Raw genomic sequence first — 7754 nt, 5'->3', positions numbered from 1 at the left:
TTTTGATTTACATTTTCCTGTTGAACATCTTTTTTTTTAATTTTAAATGAAATCATAACTGAATGGGGAAGATGCTGTAATTTTTTATAAATATAGCATCATATTTAATTGAATCTTTTCTGAGTACATCTAAAGCTATCATGGCTTCTTTCTTCCTGATCTACCCCTCCTGACAACCTTCAAAGTTTCTATATTCTTTACCCCAATATTTAACTTTAAACATTTCTATAATGTCAATATGTATTTTACATTGTCACTATTGCTACTAAGTAAATCATTAACTAAAGAAGGAAATATATTTATACTTCTGTACATATCATAATATTTAGAATTCTTCTGAATTAGCTAGAATAGAAGGAGAGTAGAGGTGGTAAACACTGACATTACATGAGTTCTCACTACTGCATATTTTTTCACAGTTAATTTTCAAATCAATCCTATGAGGTAGGTACTATTACAGTATGTGGAATCTGATGGTTGAAGTGGTCACATGAATTTTCTTAGATGACTCAGTCAGTGGGAGGAATGAAAAACTCATTTTACTTTGGCCAAAACCTGTGGCTTTTCCATTACACGAAGCTGCATCTAGGCTTTTATGAAATAAGTACTTGTTGTATATGCTACCTATTAATTTTTTCTGTGGGCATATTTTTATAACTTTCCCTTGATTTTATACTCATTAAAGAAAAGTAATATATATCATATTACTTTTATATTTTGTCCCTTATGGAGAATCAATATGGCTTCGGGCCATAGAAAATGGAAGAAGTTCTAGCTCATGATATGCTATAAAAACATTAAAAAGAGGTCTGTGTGTTAAAATCTGGACACACAAGAGTAAAAACTGTTAACAGCCCCATGAATAATAGAACATCAGACATGATGCAGGATGACATGAACTATGTGACTGGCAAACATACATGATTTGCATTAGTTCTAAGTGAATGTAAAAATTATAAACCTTCATCAAGATAGAAACTAAAAACTAAAATTACTTTACTCTATGGGAGAAACTTAGCACAAATCTTCATGGCAGAATGTATTCCTTGCCTTGCCACAATTTTTCATGGGAGAAATCACTTTAGAAATCTATTTTGAAATTAATGTTTATTTAAATGGATTTTGTAAAGTTAAATTACATGAAGTGAAGCAAATTCCATTAAAATAGCCAAGTATATTTTAAAAATAGGCAGTAAACTATTCTAAAGAAGATGCAGTGTTTTATAACTTTCTTATAAAATATAAATTTGATCAATTATATATAAAAAATTTTGGATCATCAAGAACAGAAAGTTATAAAACTTTTTTTTTAGGATTTTTTTTTTAAGATTGGCACCTGAGCTAACATCTGTTGCCAATCTTCCTCTTTTATTTTTCTGCTTTTTCTCCCCAAATCCTCCCAGTACATAGTTGTATGTTTTTAGTTGTGGGTCCTTAGTTGTGGCATGTGGGACGCTGCCTCAGTGTGGCCTAATGAACAGTGCCATGTCCGCACCCAGGATCCGAACCAGCGAAACCCTGGACCGCCGAAGCAAACTGTGTGAACTTAACCACTCGGCCACAGGGCCGGCCCCATAAAACTTCTTAAAAAGTAAAGGAATATTAGGAATTAAAAGTTGTGTGCAAAATATATTTTTGGAGGAAAAACTCTCAAAATTATTATGAGGTTTTAATGAAAAGATAGCAAATTACACACTGTAATTTTTTTTAAATCTTTATTCCGAGTTATAGGGGAAAGGACTCAAGAAAAATATGGAACTAGGAAAGGTTAAAAAAAAAAAATGAAAGAAAAGAGGCCTTTCTCTTAAGAGGTTGGAAACGGGCAACTAAGTATGGCTCCTTTACAAAAGAAATCAAAGCCTGTTAAAAGATTCCTGAAATGGATTTTAAAGGATTTCTTTTCCCAAAATGTATCAGGGCCAGAACAAAGCTTTCCACATGTTAACAGCTCAGATTAAGTTAGATTTAGGAGAACATTGAGAAAGTTTTGTCAGTTGTGTGCATGTGCACAAAGAAAGGCTTTATTTTAAACTGTTTTAATTAGTTTACTTTACAAAGAAATTATTTAGTGTTATTGTGTATGCTCATCTCTTAAGCTTAAGTTGACAGAAGATGGGAAAGACCTGTACATTGCAAACTGCAAACATTGCTGAGAGAAGTTGAAGAACTACAGAAATGGAGAGATACACCGTGTTCCTGGACTAGATGACTCAATAGCTTTAACATGTCATTTCTTTCCAAAATATTCTACAGAGTCAATGTAATCCCAATCAAAACCCAAGCAAACGTTTTAGTAGAAATTGACAAGCTGATTCTAAATTTTATACAAAAATGAAAGGATCCAGAAATTTCACAAGCAACGTTAAAAAAGGAAAACAAAGGTGGAGGATTTACACCACCTGTTTTTGAGAATTATTTTCAAGCAACATTACAGTGTGGTATTGGCATCAAGATAAATATGAAACAGAAAATAGAGTCCAAAAATAAACTGACACATCTATAGTCAATTGATTTTCGTAAAAGGTGCAAAAGCGATTTAATGAAGAAAAGTCTTTTCAAAAAAAATGTTACTGGAACTATTTAATATCCATATCAAAAGGAACCCCAATATCTCCCATCATGTAAAATAATTAACTCAAAATGAATCATAAATCGTAATATAAAATCTAGGAAAATATAGAATTTCTAAATAATGCACAGATGAAAGTTTTTGAGACTTTGGATTAGGTAAAGATTTCTTACATGTGACAGCAATAGCTTGACTTGTTTAAAAAAAAATAGTACTACATCAACATAAAGAACATCTGCTCTTTAAAAGCCACAGTTAAGAAAATGAAAAGAAAGTCTAGATTGAGAAAATACACATTGAATAAAGTACTTGTATTCAGAATATATAAAAAAACTTTCAAAATGCAATAAGAACACAAATCTATTAAAAAGTAGGCAAAATATTTGAACACATACTGTACCACAATAGATGTGCTAATCACAAACACCCATATGAAAAGATGTTCAACATCATTAGTCATTAGTACAATGTAAATTAAACCACAATGAGATACTACTACACACTTTTTAAAATGTGTTCAATTAAGAAGACAACTACAGTGGGCAAGATGTGGAGCCAATCAAACTCTCAAATATTGTTAATATTGTTACTGGGAAAATAAAATCATACAACCACTTGGGGAAACAAGTTGGCATTTTTTTTTTAAAAAAAGTTAAACATATACCTGGCATATAACCTAGTCATTCCACTCCTAGCTACATGCATTTCATAAAATAAATGAAAGCATATGTTCCTACAAAAACTTGTACGTGAATGTTAATAACATTCTTATTTGTGAATAGCCAAAAATTAGAAATAGCCCCAAAATCTATCAAGTGAATCATAAACAAATTATAGTGCATCCATAAAAGAGACTACTACTCAGTAATAAATAGGATGAACTAATGATACATGCAACAGCATGTATCACTAGCAAAATAATAATGCTGAGTGAAAAGGCAGATGAAACAGTGTACACACTGTAGGATAACATTTATAGAAAACTATGGGAAACACAAACTAATCTATAATGGCAAAAAGCTGATCAGTGATTCTTAAGTGAGCTCCGTGGGATGCAGGGATTACAAAGAAGCACAAGGAAACTTTGCAGGAACAGATATGTTCATTGTCTTGATAACAGTGATGGCTTCATGAGCGTATGTCCACGTCAAAGCTTACCAAATTGTATATTTTAAATATGTGTAGTTTATCATATGTCAATAAAGTTGAAAACATAGTCATGAAAGCAAAGGCATGTTGCTGCACTTGTTTATATATATTCATTGTACACACAAAGGCTAGGGTATGTAAAATTGCCCACTCATCTGACTTTTCTCTCTACTAAATAAATAAAAATAAATATCACTTCTCTAAACTTTTCCATTTCTGATGTTCATCTGCTATCAAAGCTGACGGGAAAAGTGAAATAGAAAATTCCATATCATGGGGCAAATCCTCAGGTAATCTTCTAATTGTATTGTAATGACAAAAAGGTTTAGGTAGAAATGGTAACTATCTTAACACCTATGCTCCAGTTTGCAATCTTAGCTTCCTCTTCTTCCAGAGATAAGATGATGCAAGAATTTGAAACAAAACCTCTCACTCCTGTGAGTCACAAATTCTAATTCAAAATGAAAAAAACCCCCAAAACCTGGCCTCTTTATATGCTGACAATCACATCTATAAACAGAGAATAGCTAGAACTTGTGAAATGTAGCATAGAATGTCTATTCCACAAAACTCTTAAATATGAAAAATGTACATGAGCTGGATAATAAAATCCTCCCACTTCCAAGTATCATGGTCTAAGCTTTCTTCTTTACTAAAACACAAGCTACATTTTATGAATAGATTTCTAAAGGGAAAGATAAAGTACTGGACAGGTAAACTGAAGGGTAGCATAGTCATCTACTTAAATATTCGCAAAGGCTCTCATATCTATCATAAAATAAATTCTCTTACAGAAATTTTAAAAGATGAGATTCACTTTTTTAAAAAAGTCTATGTTGTATCGATTTACATTATTAATAATTTTTTAACTCTACAACTATAGAGATGTCTTAGTCAAGACGCATACATGGAATTTTCATTTTAGCAATAAAATCTCCCTAAGGCAATAGAGGTCAAAAAATAGAGACAATAACCGAAAGCCCATTCTTTTCTTTCCCATTGGCTAAATTCCTTTTCTAAGCAAGTCAGTCATCCATTGAAGTAAGCAAAGCAAGACAAATTTATAAACTGACCATGGCATTAAAAAAGATAAAACAAACAGGAGGAAAACCTATAACAGCTAGATTACTACATTTTGACCTTTTCACATCATAGTACATGTGGGAAAAGATAACATTTGCAAGGCACGATGTGGTAAGTTGAGGCTAATTATGGCTAGAGGGAATTCTGTAAATTTCATCCTCCTCAGACTCTACCAGACCCCATCAAGGGCTACAGGGATCAAAATCTCAGACACTTCCATCATGTTTGTGGCATACACACCCTGTGACGCTGGGAAGCTCTGTGCTAGAGGATGTTTATGTTCATACGCCACAGGGAAAATTGGTATGAAAAGGATTACTGAATGCTTCATACCCTACATTTTAGGATAAATGTGATTTGTTTTCCCTAGGCTTCCTCAACTCTTGCAGTCTATATGACCCTGGTTCTTCCAATAAACCTCATATTTTTAAAGAATTACATTCCAGGAAAGGTACTAGGTATTCAAAAATGCTCTAATTTGAATTTATTTTTCCTATTACATATATTTTATCGGAGACTTTTATGTTTTGTGACTAAGGTCAAGACCCCTAATAGTTCAATATAATTCCCACAGCAACTATTTAATTTGTAGTATTTTATGCGAAAGATCTATCACCACTGTATATCTTTGTTAAAGTAGTTGTAAGTCAATTAAACAAGATAGTACTAATACTGTGAAATCATATATAATATTCATGTGCCTCTATAATTCCTCTTATTTTTAATATTAGAAATTCAATAGGCCTTCTGCCTGGGAAGCAAAGAGTAACAGTAACCACATGTACCCTTTTGCCTGGAAACCATAAAGAAAGGAAAAAATATATATTAAACAATGCTTCTCAACATATAGGACATCAGTGATCCTAGAGAAATGGTAAACAAAACAGAGAATTCCTTTGATTGTCTCAGCTTACTGCCTGGAGTGGACATCATGGTCACAGAAGAGGCAGAGGGAAATCATAGTAGAGGGCGAAGGCAGAGCCCAGTAGTCTCCCTCAGTTGAGCAGATGGATCCGGAAACCCGGAGAGGCCAAAGCAGGTAGAATTCACTGGGTAGAATACCAAAAAGGGGAGAGCTGCGAAGGGAGAGTTCTCTAGAAATATACAGAGGATCCACACTCACACGTGAGGTAATTACCTAACACCAGGGAAATAAACACCTGGAAGCATTAAATCAACAGACCCTCTAGTCAGTGTGGAAAACCTCCTTATTTGGGAAGTGTAAGTAGAGGACTCAGAAGAGTTTTGACTCAAAACTGGAATAAAATTAGCCCTAACAAACCACTGCCCTAGCCCAACCTGACAAAGCTTGAAAGCAAGACCCAAAAGAAACAAAATGTTTCCGAGTAACTTAACTGCAAACCTTAATAGAGCCCAAATATAGTTATAGGAATCCAAAAATATCCAGTACCCAAGAAGTTAAATCCACAGTCTGACGTCCAATAAAAAAAATTTCCAGGCATGCAAAGAATGAGAAGAAAAATCAATCAAGTAAAATCAGCCAATTTATAAGTTGAACTTTATCAAAATTAAGAACTCCTGCTCTCCAAAAAAACACAGCTTCGGGAGTAAAAAACAAGATACAGACCATGAAAAACAGTTGCAAGTTGTATATCTGATAAAGGACATCTAGAATATATAAAAGCTCTCAAAATACAATAATAACACAAATTAAAAATGGGCACAATATTTAAACCCTTAATTCACCAAAGTAGATACCAAACACACAAATGAAAAGATAGTCAATATCATTTGTAATTAGGGAAATGTGAATTAAAACTATGAGATAATAGTATGCATCTGTTAGAATGACTAACATTTTAAAAGATTGGTCATACCAAATGTTAGTGAGAATTTGAAAAAAAAGCTCTCAAACATTGTGGAATGAAAAATGGTAAAACCACTTTGTAAAATGTTGGCAGTTTCTTAAAAAGTGAAACATACAACTGACATACAATCCAGCAATTCCACTTCATGGTATTTACTCAGGAGAAATGAAAGCATCTGTTCTCATAAAGACTTATTCATGAATATTTATAGCACCTATATTTATAACTGCCCCAAACTAGAAATAATCCAGATGCCCATTAAAGGTAAATGGACCAATTCTGATATAACCATACAATGAAATACTACTTCCTCAGAAAAAGGAGTTGGTTATTGTGCACAAAACAATGTGGATGAACCTCAAAATTATGAGAAAGTAGTAAACAGACAAAAAAAAGCACATACTCTATGATTGCCTTTACATACAATTCTAGAAATTCTATCTACTCTATAGCGACAGAACACAAATCAACAATTGTCTGGGTAGGAAGAAGTGCAGAGTCGAATTAGAGGGGCTGATTAAAAAGGAGCACAAGCAAACTTTTGGGGTGCGATATTTCATTATCTTGATTGTGGTGATAGTTTAACAGGTATGCAAATATGACAAAACTTGAATTGTACACCTTATATAAGTGCTGTTATTGTATGTCAATTTAACTTCAAATAGCTCTTAAAAACATTTTTAATCAAAAAATAAATGTTTATTTTGTGCAGGATTTTGAATATTATTGTTTCAGGAATTGCGTTAAAGTAAAAATCTTAGTGTCTTCCCTACCTTCACTAATTCCTTGCCATGGTCATGAAGTGATGTATTTTGTTGTTTGATGAATTTCAGAGAAGAAAATGACATGCCTTGATCAGCTCCTTCTCAGATCTGCTTCCCCAAGAGAGTACTCATTCTGGTCTTCCATCTGCCCTGTAGCAAGAGATCTGTATCATTTTCCAAAAAAAAACCTCTTGTATTTAAGATACACGAACAATCCATATTATTTGCAATAAAATTTTCCTTCATTTACTTATTTAACAAATTTTTTTTTTATTATGTTTTTTTTTTTTATTAATGTTATGATGGATTACAAGCTTGTGAAATTTCAGTTGTACATTTTTGTTAGTCATGTTGTGGGTA

The sequence above is a fragment of the Equus asinus genome, chromosome 9 (assembly GCF_041296235.1).
Source record: "Equus asinus isolate D_3611 breed Donkey chromosome 9, EquAss-T2T_v2, whole genome shotgun sequence".
NCBI lineage: Eukaryota > Metazoa > Chordata > Mammalia > Perissodactyla > Equidae > Equus > Equus asinus.
The sequence above is the reverse complement of the archived record's forward strand: the minus strand, read 5'-3'. Positions refer to the sequence as shown.